The sequence below is a fragment of the Quercus suber genome, unplaced genomic scaffold (assembly GCF_002906115.3).
Source record: "Quercus suber isolate HL8 unplaced genomic scaffold, Cork oak 2.0 scaffold_2, whole genome shotgun sequence".
Classification (NCBI taxonomy): domain Eukaryota; kingdom Viridiplantae; phylum Streptophyta; class Magnoliopsida; order Fagales; family Fagaceae; genus Quercus; species Quercus suber.
Window position 1 is genome coordinate 844,469 of NW_027069469.1, and position 17,486 is coordinate 861,954.

Sequence of the window (17,486 nt, forward strand, 5' to 3'; positions counted from 1 at the left end):
ACCTTTTGAATATTTTACATATTACTTATATTTAAAATACTCAAGCCCTATCCGTTTATCTTACCATGAATTGGGTCACACAAGTTGGATCAGATTGGTAGAAAAAGAGACATACCTATTTTTGTTATAGAAACCCTAATTTTTTTGTGTAAAGAAAATTAATAACAGAGTTATTTTAGTAACTTAAATATATATATATATATATATATATATAATCAAATTGGGTTCAGACTTTAAATACATAAAGGAATAAAAACTACTTCCCAAACGCTAGCAAGTTTAAAAATGTAAACTCTACTACCGCGCACTCTTGGTGTGGTGGTCACTTACAAGTATAAATGCTTGTGGGGGGGGTAAGGGCCGGGGTTCAAGTTTTCAGGAGGGAGTTTTATACACATATACACTTAGATTATGTTAGAATAGAATTTCTATCTTGTATAAAAAAAAAAATTGTAAACTCAAACCATTTCCAAACATAATAAGTTTAAAAATATGAATCCAAACCCACCCCATTGCATGTTTATTGTTCAATTTTTTCTTCCCATCTCCTTCGTTATCTATCTATCAACGAAACAACATGAACCCCAACCCAACCCACCCCAAACCCATTTAATTATTTAAAAAATCTTAAACTTCTATTAGCTAGAATCGAGTTGGGTCACCAAACCAAACTCTGTCATCCCTATGTGCGATAATTCAATCCCCTAAAGATTTTAGCACTAGTGAGTTTTAGCTTAACTAGTAAAATCTCTTGTCATCAAATAAGAAATTTAGAGTTTAAGAGTCTGTTTGGATACCGCTTATTTGCTGAAAACTGAAAACTTATTGCTGAAAACACTGTAGCAAAATCATTTTTAAAGGTATGGATAGTGCTGTGGGATCTAAATTTACTTAGAAATCTACGTTTTTTAGTTCTTGGTGATCTGTGAACATTACCCGTGGGACCTACTAAAAAAACGCAAAACCCATGGCTGAAACGTGCATTGTAGCCATGGGTCCCAATTTTTCAAATGCCAAACGCAGAAACGCACACTGAACGTGCAATCCAAACACACACTAAAAACTGCGTACACTAAATAATTTGTAGGTTAAAATTTTATCATGAAAGGTCTGTTTGAGATTTGTTTATTTTGTTAAAATTGAAATTTTTTTACTAAAAACACACAGTACCCATGGGACTTAAATTTACCAAGAAATCTGTGTTTTTCAGTTCTTGGTGATCCGTGAACAGTACCTATGGGATCCACTAAAAAAAGGCAAAACCCATGGTTGAAACGTGTGCTGTAGCTGTGGGTCCCACCTTTTCAAACGCAGAAACGCACACTGAACGTGCAATCTAAACGCACACTAAATACTGCATACACTAAATAATTTGTAGGTTGAAATTCTATGATGAAAGATCTGTTTGAGATTCGCTTATTTTGCTGAAATTGAAAATTTTTTGCTGAAAGTAAAGGTAAAAGTTAGCTGAAATAATAGAGTGAGACCCATAAATAGTACTAAAAGTACAGTGGGGTCATAAATAGTAGTAATAATAAGAAAAATAGTAAAATAAGTTGACAAAAATAATTTTTGCCAAAAGCACACGAAGTAGACACGATAATAAAAAAATAATAATTATTAAACAATTTAATTATATTTAAATAATAATGATAAAAAATCAATTTTAGTACCAGACCAAGGACGCAATCTTATACACGCTTGGCGGATCTAAAATAATCTTTAGATCATATTTCTGAATGGGAACATGAGTAATGAGTGAAAATGTGTCCAGTTTTGATGCATGATATTGATGGAATATTTTAAGTGGTGCAGCTTTCTGATAGGACAAAGGCCAAAGAATCTGTGCATAGATCATAGAATAATGAACCCCCAATGAAGAGCATGAAAATGTTGACATTTGTGTCCTTCGCATAAGACATTCGGTATTGCACCTTGCATTGGCATTCGAAGTCAATGGAGAGCAGGTTATCTGTTAGGTGTATGGGCAGTACGAAGAATGTAAACAGACATGGACCTGTCTAGTGTCTACAGAAGTAGGAAAATGAAGTTTGTTTTAAATACTCTTCGGCTGGGAAAATTTTAGTAAATCAGCAATAGATCTGCCATTGAGAAAGTATATTCCTTTTCAGCATTACAAAAAAATAAGGAGCACAAGAATTATTCCTGTGCATTTTTTATGTAGTTTATTTTTTGTAGTTTAAATAACTAACTAACTGTGCTAAGTACTTGTAACCTTGTATATACACACAAAAGTCTTCAACAATAAACATACTTACATACATATTAATAGTACTATTGGTGTTTATTTTTGAATCTTGTCAACTCTTAAAAAACCTTGTAAGGATATTATTTGGTTGAGTATATATACAAATGGTTAATTCTTGATTGCTCTTTTTTTGCTAGAACAAAAGAAAAGGGAAATTTTCCATTTTTAAAAGTAGCTTTTGTTATTGTGATGCAATGAATTTATTTGATGTTTCTATTTTTCAAATAAGTTATGAGAACTGAGTAATTATGAAAATATATTAAAAACAAACAACCAATTTTTTTGAACTTGGTAAAAATTTTCACTGATATTTGTATTGATAAATGTTGGTAAGAAAATTTTGATTGGTTTCAATTAGATCAAAAATAATTTTAAATGAGCATTAGATATTTTTAATGAAGTTTTAATTGGTCTAGGAGTAATATATTTTAACTTGAAGTGACACAAGACACATACTTAGAGCAAGTGAATTTTAATTAGAATGAAACTTGTCTCACAATTATAGTGATTAAAATCTAATTTGTATTATTTATTGAGCTTCATTCTTTAATTTATTACTAGTCAAATCATGCAAAGTACTATAGAAATTTCATTAAATATGTTATATATGCTTAATTAATATAAGTATTAGTAAATAAAAGGTCAAGTTAGAGAATTTGAGGGAAAAAATAAACTAATTTAACTGAAACCTGTTTAGCGAAATCTTTTTTATTTTTTTGTTTAGAGAAATCAAAAACAGTTTAATCAGAATTTTTTAATATAAGTTTTTTATTTTAAGTTCAAATTAATTTAAACTAACATAGTTTAGGATTATTTATAAATTATAAATACCAAAATTGATATATATATATATATATAAATGATAATATGAAAAAGGTATCGGCTTTCAAAAGGATAACGTGATAATATTAGGAAAAAATTATCAAAAAGTCAAATGCATCATAGCTTTCAACTATTTTGCTTGAGTAATGCTCGAGATATAAATTTTTTTACAAAAATTTTACAAACTGTTGATGTGGTGATTTTAGTATTGGTAAATGAAAAAGTGATGTTAATTGTGGGTTTAGATAGAAACTAATAAGAAGTTGAACACATCAATAGTTTGTAAAAATGTTGTAAAATAATTTGTTACTGTAGCATTACTTATTTTGTTTAACCAAAAAAAAAAAAAACAAAACAAAACAAAACAAAACCTAAAACAGAAACAAAAATTCTACAATTTGATCCCTTAAATGTGAGTGAATTTATTAAGGGATAAAAAAATTGTGTGAAGTCAGTTTACCCCCCATCTTCATTCACACATTTTTTAGATGATATGGGTATTATTTTTCTGGCTGTGAGTATGCACATAATTCCTGAATTGAACTGTATTTAAACAAAAACTTCAATATATAAATAATTTTAAAAGACAATTAATGAAATAAAAACATGAAACTCGATGCCAAATTAAACGACTTTCTGTAGCAGTCCTAATTTAAACAATTACAAGGAGTTGGCCTAAAGTTCCATTATTCCCATGTACAAAATATGTGAAGCATGCTTGTCCATGAAAATGTTGTCTTTCTGATAATGAAATGCAGGAACAAAAACTAAAAGAGACAAAATAAACACACATGATTGTTACTATATAAGCGTGTTTGAACGTATCTTTATGAGTCGTATTGTCATGTTAGGCAAAAGAGTATTTCTGGTCTTTATTATCATAACATATCTTGCTCACCTAACCTAGCAAGATTCAAAGGAAGACCAAGAAAAGGGAGGGAAAATAATAAAAATGAGCATAATCAGAGAAATTATTAAATCATTAGTCCAAGAAAATTTCTGACATATAATTTATACTAAATCAGGGAATATCTTAAAGTTTGCAATCAATGTCAACCAAGAAGCAGCTAAAATTAATAAATTATTTCAGAAATAGGCCAAGTGTTTGAATTTGATTATAGATATATATATATATATATATATTTTTTGAATTTAAAAGGTAACATGTAATTTCATATGTCTATATATATATATATATTTGAATAGTTATTTAGAAGCTGACTCTCTAATCCATCCAAGATACATCTTATCCCCCTCATCATTGCTTACTTAAGAAACAAAGCTCTTCCACAGAAAAACGTTGAGTTCTCACTTGTTTTAGCAGACATTAATTCTATCAACTACGTAGGATAGTCTAAGCAATTTAACCAATATGATGTAGAAAAGTACTAAACTAATAAGCAGTTGGTAAATATTGAGTAATATAATAATCTTGGCTGGCCTTTGTGTTTATGTTAAACTAGAGGTGGTGTTTATGTTATTACTTATTGCCATTTGTTTAATTAAAACCCTTGATTTTATGTGAACCATAGATTGAGTTGGGCTGTCATGTCTTTCTTTTTCTTTGTCAAAGTTTGGATGACATTCTAAATTAGGTCAGAGGCCAACTAATGATAATGTTTCCAAGTAATGACAATGTGTAATAGACACTTGCGGGTCCAATTGTACCCATGGTGCTTAATTTAAGCAGAACTATGTTGCCCCCATTATCATCTGATGTGTTTACTTAAGCAAAAGGTCATTGATTATTCTATGTCTCTAGGTCAGTTCATTTGTGTGGTTAAATTTCAATGAAAGTCCAAAAAAGATCAAATGTGAATGGATTTTCAAATAATTAAGTTCTCTCTAATGTCAGAACCATTCATGACTGCCTCCAACTACTAAAGTGTTTAGACTGTAAGGGAATCTACTCAACCTAAGCTTTTCCACTATACTTGTTTTTTTTTCCATATAAAAAAGAATTGTTTTCTGAATCATTCAAACATCTGCACCACCAATGAAGCTATTATTCTTTAGAAAGAAGACAAGGGAAAAGATAACGAAATATCAATAGGTTATTAAATTCTTATGTGAATCAGCAGAGCCAATTTATTGGACAATTTGACTATTCTTGGCTTAATACTCTAATAAGCCTAGGCTCACAAAGGTCAAAATTCACTTAAGACTATTGTTTTTAGCAGTTTTAAAAGAATAGCTCTTTGATTCCACCAGAACAAATTATCTATTGAGTTGGAGGGAGAAAGAGAGGCATCTTGACTTGTCTTACCAGTTTATGAATATTTTATAACAACAATATTCTATATTTATTTTTCATCCTTCCAGAAAGAAAGAGATAGATCTTGACTTAGCATTATTGTTTAATAAGATTCCTCCTACAACATTCAGTTCAAATCCCTCTTTTAGGGATGTCGAAAAATCCTTGCCCTGCTTAACCTATCTTATTCCACGCTTATGAGTTTTTTTGCTCCATCTTACCCCGACTCGTCTCACCCCACCCCAAATGGATACATATATATTTTTATTTGATATATATTTAAATTATTTACAGATATGATTTAGTATTTTTTTATAACATATTCTATTTTTGAATTTTTTTTTTACATATTTTATTTTCATCCTCTAAAATACTTGCATTCTTCCTCTCTTAGAACTCTCATGATTGCCCTTTCTTTTCTATTTTGCCTCTATTTCTTTAGTGTAGAAGCCAACTCATTAGAGATGAAAAAAAAAAAAAAAGAAAAAAAAAAAAGAAAAGAAAAAGAAAAGCCACAACCCGACCCTAACCTGACCTATACTGCACAAGTTTTTCTTATTCAAAAGAGGTAATGAGGTAGGATACAAAAAAAAAAAAAAAAAAAAAAAAAAAACTCTGTAGAAGAAACGTACAATGTCAAGAACTTTTGGGCTTAATTATGTATATCTTGCTTAAATTAACATTTTTTTATTTACTTTTTGAACATTGCATTTTATTATTATTATTATTGTTATTATTATTATTAGGGACAAATTTAGACCCACTTGTGCCAAATTTCCAATTTTAAGACAAGTTAAATTAAATAATCAATTATACTTAGATATTCTGTTATGGTTAATCATTCACACACCATATCGTAAAATATAAATAACAGAAAATTAAGAACATCGTGATATGCTGGTGAAGGAAAAATCCAAGTTGGGAAAAACTCTCTAAAGAATTAAAAGCCAATTCTAGAGGAAAATAGATTCACTAGAATAGAATGAAAGTTTTATAATAGATTAAACCCTATATCTATCGCTACCTAATTATGTAATACTTACTAACGTGACCCCATTCAACTTCAAATCCTTGAAGATCCGCTCACGAGTGTAAACACTTACGAGTTCAAGAACCCTCTTCAAGATCCTTTCCATTAGCTGTGTACTAGATGCAGCAACTTCAATTGGGTCATCGAATTGTGAAAAGTCTTCAACTTTGATCTCTGGATGATGCTTTAAGAGAGCTTGAGTAACCCTTATATATCCTAGGTGTATAGTGTGCAACTCTCCAAAAGTCCTTTTTGATGTCCTCAAGGTTTTATTTCATAAATTGGCTTTGGAGGCACTAAACCCTAGAAGTTTAGATGATTTTTTTTTTGATGGGAAGAAGTTTAGATGATTAATTAGGTTGGATTTGGAATCTGTCAGCACGATTCTTGATCTATTGAGTTAAGTACTTAAGCGCCATATATCGAGAATCTCGATCGATTGACATGTATCAAGCCAGGTATTAATATTTCATAAATAAAAATTTTCTTGAACGGTCTTGGGGCAGAAGTCTTGGAATTCAACTAAACATAAAACATACTCACAAGACACAACATTTATACAGCACAAAAAAAAAAAAAGACAACATTTATAATATATCTTCTATATTAAACTTGAGTGGATCTTCAAGAGTTTAGAATGAAGTTCAGATTGTTAAGCAATGGTGACTGTACTGGCTTCAGTGTAGAATAGTGCCATGGTTGTTGTGACAAATTAACATTTCGATGTCCTAATTTCCATAATTCACAAATATATTAACGAAGCTCACAAGAATAATTAGTGATGCTTCATACATTAATCTTATCTTCATTATAAGAAAATTCAAGTTTTTTTTTAATTAATTATTATTTAATTTGGATGAATAAAATATAAACGTAGTTGAGAGTTGAGACAAGCAATTTAATTGATTTCTTCTCTAGCATTCTATCGTGTCTGTCAATTGTTCATTTGTAATAAAGCATTAAAAGATAAAAATAAACAAACTACAAGTATGATAGCTTTGTAAAGATTTCTAATAAATATAAGTGACTGACGTTCAAGTCAAATAACATTTTTTTCGTGTTTTCAACATGTCTGTCTAAGACTTAAATTTTTCTCTCCCAATAAATAAATAAATATATATATATATATATATAACATTAATCATAGTATAAAGAAACTTCAATTCTCAAACTAGAATGATAACTTCATGCTATCCCTTAAGATTAATGTTCCAACAGGATATACCATATAAAGATGACTGCTTGTCAAGTTGTCAACTTCTAAATATGGCAAATCAAGACATCTTCTTCTTTTTCTTTTTTTTCAAGGGAGATATCTTTGCCTAAGGATATCTCCCTATAGGTTGAATTGAATCATGTAGTAAACGTCAAATCGCATGTATCTCCTTCTCATATATTATGATTAATGGTATATTCTCTTTTCTAGATTCCTACTTTATTTTTGTATAATATATATATATATATGTATTATTTATGATGTGCATTTTATGATGATATATTACTCTATTTTATTGGAATATGACATTAATTAACTTTAAAGATTATAATTTTATATCACAGTAAACATATTTTTATGATTATTTAAACAAATTTAAAAATTCCGCAATTATCTTTATTTGAGTCTATACTAAATTTTATTAAAAGATGAGACTTTTCTTAAATTATTTCATAGGATAAATTACAATAATCTCCCTCAAGGGTTGGAAAATGACAAAAACCTCTTTTACTTTTATAAAAATATTTCATGCCTTGAGTTTTTGATTTATATAACAAATAATCCCCTAAGACCATTTATGTTCATTGCAAATTTAGTCAAAATTCATATTTTTCAAATTAAAATTCTCATCCAAAATAATTCTTTTTGACTAGATGATGATGATGATGATAATAATAATAATAATAATGCTAGGGGGCTACATACTTTGTCATTTTTAAAAAATTTATCCAAATTCCAAGTAAGGTTAGTATAACTTATCCTATTTTAATAACATTGACTAGATATTAAATAAAAAGATCAAATTAAGATAACTTGAGTTTTTAGCCAAATCACCATAGAATGTTTCGATGTGAATTTATATTCAATCAAGGCCAACAAAACTATTCTTGGGGGAGGAGATTTATGCATCATTTAATATAAAATAGACTAAAGTATACTTTTAGTACTTAAAGTTTAGAGTATTTTCATTTTGACATTTTATGTTTTAAAATTTTCATTTTAACCATTCACATGTAATTCATTTTTATATTAACTATTTACATTTCAAAATTTTTATCTTGACCCTTTACGTTAAATTCAGTTTTCTGTTTGGCACTTTTTGTTCCAAAAACTAATTTTTTTTTTTTTTTTTATTTAAACAAACACCCAGTTTTTTTGGTGAGTGTTAAATATTTCCTTTCTACAGTCTTGTCATGCCCATGTGAGAAGGTAGTATTAGTCTTTGCTCATGCATGAATGATACATGTGATTGTTTGCAGGTAACCCAATCAGCAATGCTCTCAATGAAATTAGGAGGTTGTCAAAATCAGCTTTTTGGCTTAAAGTTTGGGTGGGCGTTGTTGATGGGAAGGTTATCACGATTAATAGTTGGTTGGTATGGGGCAAATGAGATGACATTGTGTGATTGGTTGAGGATCAATATCATGGGCTATAGTCTTCCTCGATGTCCTTTCATGTGGACCCTTTGTAATGATGGATGCAGCCTACCAAATCCAAGAGGAGAGAAGAAATTTGCCCAAGGAAACATGGATTATTTTCTTATTACTAGATAAAACCCCCAAGTCCAATTAATAAACAGTCTACCAAAAGCAAAATAAGATACATTGCAAGGAATATATGAAAGACTCCAACCAAAACATCTAAATTTTTCCATCACTATCCTATTATAACTCTTGAATTATCGAAAAAATAATAATAGTTTTTCAATTAATAGAAAAAATATTATTTTAAATAGTAAATTTTTGTCTTCCAAAAAGTCATTAAAATCCATAATAATTTATTTATGTATTGATTAAGAGGATCACTATTTTTATTTATATATAGTTAAAGATAATATTAATCAAGACAAAAGAGAGGAGAGTGAGACTCATCTCTAGCTTTAAGAAGAGAGATCCAAACAAGAGGAGAATATATGGTTCAGGATTTGTCCTACTTACAAAAAGTAGCCTAAGGAGCAACTTTATTGGACAAATAGTTATGTTACTGTTTACAAAGCAGAATTCCTGAAAAATTAGAGAATTTTAGGAGGCTAAAACAGTTGGCAAGAAGGGGGAGAGGAAATCTAGTGTATGAATCAGTCACATCACATATAAGGAGTCCCCTTCAAACTGTATGATCCAACTGGAGGATGAATAATTTGTGAGGGAAGGTCTATTCTAATAGTATTGTTGTTGGGGGTAGAAATTTTTTGAATTGAAGTATTGAAAAATTTTGTGGGTCCATAAACCCATAACTTGCAAGGTCATTACTTAGGCCCAAAGAAGAAGTTAAAAATTAAGTGATGTATAGAAAACATGACCCACCCATCTTGTTGACCTAAGAACTTATTAATAAGTTTAAACATATATTGGTTCGTATTATCAAATTCTAGCTCTTGATATGACTAATTGACTGTAGTGGGTACAGCACTCGTGACTCTCTCTCTCTCTCTCTCTCTCGTACATGCACCAATGAAAGAGGAACACGAGCAGTCCATTGGGCTTAAGGCCTTAAAGGGCAGAATGTGCCAACCTTTACGGCTTTCCTCTCTGGGCCGTGCACAACCCTCGTAGATAAGAGGATAATAATTTTTCAGAATGAAGTCTATAAACGAATACGATAACTCTACTTGAGGGTAGCGTGTGTCAATTAGTATTGCAACAATCTATACTTAGTGAATCCTTCCGGCGGCTGGACTTAGGTTTTTCTGCCTGATTATCGTTTCTTTCACTTCGATAATGCATATGGTGTTAGTTTGCTAAATATGCTTATCCATGCAATGTTTGTTGTAATGCTTAGTTCAATTGGTTAAATATTTACACTTGGCTTTAATTGTTAGTTTAGCCTTTTAAAATTGAATTAGTAGTAAAATTTGAAGTTTGGGAGTCTAAATAATTGCCTAGTTTAATTAGGTAATTTATCAAGTATCAACATGCTTTAAAATGTGAATTATGTATTCATTGTTTGATAAATGAACAATGGAATTAATGTTAGACTAAAAAAGTTTCTTGTCTCACAGAAAACATGTTACTCCTATTTCATACATTTTCTATATTTTTTTTAATGCAAGGGTAAAGATATACTCCAATTCATTGCTATATTATTCTTCATGTTTAGTTCTTCAATGTACCCAAATTTGTGGATCACATCTTCCATGCATGGGGAAACATGAATTATAGTATTTTCTTAAATTCTAGTTACTAAATTAGTAACAAGCAAGATTACATAAAACGCTTAAAGAACAATGAGAGAGTCTAGAGCCACAGGCGGCTCCAGTCCACATTCAGTTATGGTGTACATTTGACTTTAAAAAAAGGTATAAATACTTGAAATATATATATATATATATATATATAGACACAAAATTAATATATTTTGATCACCTTAAAAAAAAAAAAAAGTATAGAACACCCTAACTTGAGAATTACAAAAATTTGAGTTCAATAAATATTAGAGTAATAATAAGTCCACAACATTTTTATAGTAATTTCATAATAAATCCTAAGTAGTAAGTTATTACGGATTCTTTGGGTCAAATTTTAACATCATTTTTTTACCTATCAATAATAGTTAGTCACATAAAATTTATTTTGAAAATGTAGTGAACATAGCAGTACTCCAAAAATAATTATGGCCCCTTAAACATAATCATTAGCCCCTTAAAAAAAACCTCTAATAACTACAATAAAAATTAGATAACTACAAAAAATAACCCAACCAAAAACAAAATTAGGCTAAATAACAATAAGTGAACAAATTATTCAATAAAAAGCCTATTCAAAAATAAAAAAATTAAAATCCCTAATCGTTCAATCTATAACTCGTTCAACCCATTATATAAAAATCATTCATAATTTCATTTTTCCTAAAAAAACAGCACTAAGAGAAATACAGTGATTGTGAGTTTTCCTTGACAATGTTGCCAACTCTACTGTCTTCAACTTTACAGTTGCAAAAACTTTGATCTACTTGGCAACTCAATTCGCAATTGTAGCAAATATCATATGTTGCTCTCTCTCTCTCTCTCTCTCTCTCTCTCTCTCTCTCTCTCTCTCACACACACACACACACACACACATTTTTTCTTCTTCTCTATTATCATTTTAGATTTTCTCATTTTATTATTCTTATCTCAGCATTCTCAGTTCCCACTTTATCTTTTGTTAGTCCATTTTTTCTTTTTCTTTTTGTTACTAGAATGACATTTTAATACTTCAAGTATTTGCGTGCTTTTTATTTTTTGGTGTCGGTGATATACAGTGGCAACTCCAGGATTTTTTTTTTCTAGGGGGGTTAGTAAAAAGATACATCTTAGGTAAAATATGAAACTTATGGTTTACATGATGGTATTACAGCTAGCTGGAAGTGTGGGCCCCACACGCAAGGATGCATGTGCTCGTAAAGGAGGTGGATTGTAGTGACCCAAAAAGGGGAGTCTTGCATTCCATGGAATCCCACATCGCCTAGGGAAGCACATGGGAATGTGTTTATAAGGAATGACCCTTCAATGTGTAGATGCTTTTTCCCCTATTGCTATATGCTTTGAGGGAGAACAAAATTGTGAGGGGCATGGGCCCCAAAGTGGATAATATCTACACAGTTGAGGCGGGGCCATTAGAATTTCCTTATTACAAATTTGTCTATAGTATGTACTAGTAATGGAATAAAAAATAAACTATAGGTTCATTTGACATATTTTTTCTTAATATAATGAACATGTTAATCATTGTTGTTAAGTAAATTTTAATTACTACTTAAAATACTTTTATTTATTAGTTTAGGACGATTATATGTTTACATTGTACTTTACATTATAAATAATTATGCTATACGCATTTGCAAAAAACTATACAATATTATACACATTTGTTTAGAAACAAGGTAAATATTACAATGATAGTACAATGTAAACTATGAATTTTCCATTAGTTTATTTCAAATTTATTAAGATCTCAATGAGCTTTTTAAACAGATTTTAGATGAAAAAAAAAATTTACTTCTATTGTTGGGCTTACTATTTATCCTAGATTTTAGATAAAATTGAATTGTTGCTAGGTGGTTTTTTTTTTTTTTTTGGTGTGTGTTTAAAAAGATCAAAATTTTGTTAAGAGGATTGTCATTAAACTTATTTCAAGTGAGTTTTAAAAAAAGGTTAGGGAGTTCAAATTTTAGTTAGGAGGGTAAAATATATATATATATATATATTGCTAGTTTATTAGATATTTTATAATTTAAGTTTTTTAGTGACTACCTTAGAAAAAATTTGAGAGTTGCCACTGTTTAGACCATTTATGAGGAAATGGTCCATGAACAGTGCTATAAATACAATCCTTTGTCTTACCAAGTCCAATATAATATATAATATATAATCGTCTAGATCAAAGCAGACATTCAAACAAGTTTGTTTACATGGAGAAGAAAAAGAAGATGATATTTAATATTTCTTTGTTAATACTTTGCACGCTGTGAATAAAATAAGGGATCATTACATGTCTGTATTTTCAGGCGTAAACATTAGGTTTATAGTTGGTGCAAATATTTATGGTTTGAGTTACATGAGTATTGTGAATAATATTATTCATGGAAAAATCGATTTTAAGAGAAGGGATTACATTTTGAATGCTTAAATGATACCAGCCCATGAACCCCCTCCAACAAGGATTGTTTGAAATGTTGAACGTACCATTCAGAAATAAATGGGTTAAGGAAGGGGATACTATCATAATTTCTGAAGATGTGTCTTGCCTATGTATGATTTTCTAGTAAAGTTTGATGAAGAGCATGGGATTTTCGTTGGTGGTGTTTATAGGGATTGGTAGAATTTCCATATACTACCATAAATCCGTAATTATGATGTTTCCTTTTATTTATATATATATATATATATTATGTCTATGAGTAGTATTGATTTTCTTATATTTCTCTTCAATTTTCATGGAATTAGAATGTTTTAAGAACTATCAAGTTAATTATTGTTATATGCATTGCAAGAACAAATGTTTATTACAATCAAAAAAATTGTTGCAATAAAATCAAAGTCATTGCAATTGTTGATACAATGTGTTGCAATAAAATTTGAGGCAATATGTTTGTGCAACAAAAAACTTCATTGCAATAAACTCTAGATATTTTAGTGACAACTTTCATGCAATGACATATATGTTGTTGCAACAAAAAATTTATTATTTCATATATCTTGTAGTAATAGGATATTATTTCACAAATCTTATTGTAATAGATTGTAAATAATTGACTAAAATAATTTGGATTAAGTTATTGTAACGATATATTTGTTGTAATAGATTATAAATAATTGGTATCTAGTTATTGCAATGATATCTCGTTGCAACTTTATGTTTGTAATTGCAATAAATTATAAAATAATTGATAATAATTGATATCAAGTTATTGTAATGTTATCTTCTTTGTAACTTCATATTCGTCATTTCAATAGATTATAAAATAATTAATATCAAGTTATTCAAATGATATCTTCATTGCAATAAGTTATCACATTGAAATTTTCGTTGTAATATTATTGCAAAAATAATTTAGATTAAGTCATTGCAATGGTTTCTTCATTTTAAGTTACTGCAACAAATTTTCCTAATGCAGTAAGGTATTAAAACCTCTATTGCAACTGATAATTATAAGTTACTTCAATAATTTATCTCTTTTAAATTATTATTGCAATGACTTTTAACTTGTAGATAAGATATTGTGTCTAATACCACTATACTATTTTATTGTATTAGCTATTTATTTTGGTGTAGTGATGATTTACTATAATAAGTGTTTATGACACTGAGCATGAATAAAATTTATGATTTAGAATTTATGCTTCGGTTGAGTTTTTGATTGAAAAGTGGTGACATGTACATGTGTTGCTAGATCTTATATATCTCAGTACAATAAAATTATATAAGTTATTTATATATGTAAACATAAGAGCGTGGTTTAAGTTATTGAATCCGAAGTTTGAACATTCAAACTAAAAGAAAACGTTTTTTCTAAAAAAGACAAGAATTTTTTTTTTTTTTTCCATGAAGCGAGGGTGCCTTGCTATCTGCTAATTAATATGTTTAAATTGTAACTCCTTATAACTTTATAAGATTTTAGTTAAGCACTTGTATTCACTTTTTCATTATTGTTTTGGACAATTGCCTTGTTTCTTCCTTTCCAAGAAGGATCTACATAATTGGAACATGTTCCATTGCGGAAAATCTCCTAGATGGGTCGATAACCATTAGCTCAAGTTTTGTTAAGCTTTGCAGCATATAAATCGCAAACTCAACTTCATACCAATTACCCATAAACCCATGCATCTCAATTTGTCTCAATTGGTCGTGTGAAAAATCAAGAAAACTCTGTATCTCTAGTTGATTCTCATTAAAGTCTTGCCTCCATACCAACAACCAAGACAATATACCAGAATTCTAGCAATGGGAAGATGTACAAGATGCATATGAAAAAAGTGCTTGGAGGTTTAGGGGGAAAAGAGTTTGAACTGTGGAATTAACAGCATATTGTAATTATCTCTTAAAAAAAATGCATATGAAAAAAATTAATAGTTTGCATATTACTTCAATGCAAAAATTAGAATAAACTAAGTATTGACTATGTTGATTAAAGAAAAGCCTAATGCAATATTGTTCACCACATAGCTTCCATTTACATATAACCCGGCATAATTACATTATTGGATAAAACCTTAAAGTTAAGAAAACTAGTTGGAAACCCATGCGATGCACGGGAAAACTTTGCCTAAAAGTATGTTGGTTTTAAGTTTTGTATAAAAAGTATAATTAAATTATATTGGTCTTAAAATGAAACAATAAATACTACCTGAAGACTTAAAAAAAAAAATAAAAAAAATTTGGTGTGCATCTAACTAAAAGTTTTTGTAGTACTATCTAGTTTCAAATGTGGCTGGGGGGATACCAAATTATTTTTGCATCATAGATTTTGTGCAAAATATTTGTGGCTAGAATCCTATAAATTGTTTAGATTTTCAGAAAGGAAAAATGCTATTAGAATCTATTACTGTAGTATCTCAATTGTTTGTCAATATCTGAACTTATGAGCATCTTTATGCTTATGATGGACCTACCACTTTCATGCATTTGTATTAAAAAAAAAAAAATTGCAACTCAAAGGCACACAAACAATTTGATCCAACTTATTGTGAATTTCTTAATTAGTTGTAGGAGCATATCAGAAGTTATTAACAAATTGGTTTTCATACCTAGTACTATAGCATTATAGACGACTCAAAATTTAATATGAATATAGCTGAATGCAATATGACTATTGGTGACTATGTCATATCACATAGCATTTGACTTTTTCTTTAACACGAAAAATTCTTAGATACTCTTGGAGTATAGTAAAATGTGCTCCCTCCTCTCACATTTATGATAGACCCCACTATGAATTTAATGAGTGGACCCTACCATAAATGTGAGATAAGGGAGCACTATTCACCGTGCTCCAAGAGTACTTAAGAATAAAGAATTACTCATGCAATACAGCAAGAGAAGCACTCATTATCTTAGTAGACAATCCTTCCAATGTGTAGCCCATTGATAAGATTGAATATTATCTTCAATTTTGGGAATCCTAATATATCACTCAAAATGAGAGAGAGAGAGAGAGAGAGAGGTTTTGGAAGAGGAAATAGAGTGATGGGATTATTAAGGTTAGATTGTACATTTCATTTTTATATTTATTTTTTAGAGTGATTGTATATCTTCATTGACCATACATCTCCATTTGTTTACACAGAAGTACTTAATTAAGACTTGAAAAATGAGTAGGAACTTTGGTTTGGTCGGATAAGATTAGTGAATCCGAACTACAAACTGTTGTTTGGAAAGAAGTTGAAGAGTGTGTGTAGTCTGAAAGGTTGTATGGAGAAAGAGAGCTTCTAAGTGAGTTAGGGTCTTGACTTTCAAGTTTCTTCTATGATGGGGGAGGAGAAAGAGAGTTTGTAAGTTGGTTAGGGTTTGGACTTTCATCTACACATGGTAAAAATCTCACCGGGTGATTTTTAGGTCACCACTCTCGAAATTCCACTATTATCACAATAAACGGTTACAAGTAAAGGAATCCCAGTACCTTATATCAACCTACAGTTAAATCTTTACCCCAATAACCAATCAGACTTGTTCTGTAGTGACAATTTCTCCTTTTGATGCACAGCTCCCAGTACGTGACTAACCAATTGTACGAATTTTAGTATGTGATTTCAATCACCAACTAGAGAAGGTTATTGGCTGCAAAGTTCTTTAGTTTATCCAGACGATGAAGATCAAGAAGATGCTTGGTTACAAAATCTTATGGTGCACAAACATAGCAATTTCTTCACAAGAATGATGAATTAGGGCAAAACTTTGTCTCTGGTCACAATTTGCTTGAACAAACTTTACTCAACAATTGTGCAACTTGTGTCCTCTTTGATGGCCCTTAAAATAATCATTTTATATGTCTAGGGTTGTGAAAAAAAAAAGTCTAAACACATAATCACGGATTAGAGTTAAAACAGATTTGAAATTCTATTTTTCATAAACCTCGACAGATAGCCATCTGTCGAGAAGCTGTTGAGCAGTTGTTGAGCCACGGGACTGGAACAGCTCTTAAAACTTGATAGATGGCTAGCTGTCGAGTTTTGATAACAGGCACTTTTCAAACTTGAATCTTGGACAGACTTGCATTGCTTCAACACTTTATCTTGAAACACGGTTTCTTGAAGTATTAAACTCATCTTAGATCTATTCAAATACAAGTAAAATGCGTTTTGTCAAAAGATTAACCAATTACATAAATGAGTATGATAAATGTGTATTCTTTTCTTTCACATGAAAAGTGTGTCTTACTATGAATATAATCAATATAAGCATATAACCCACATTATATG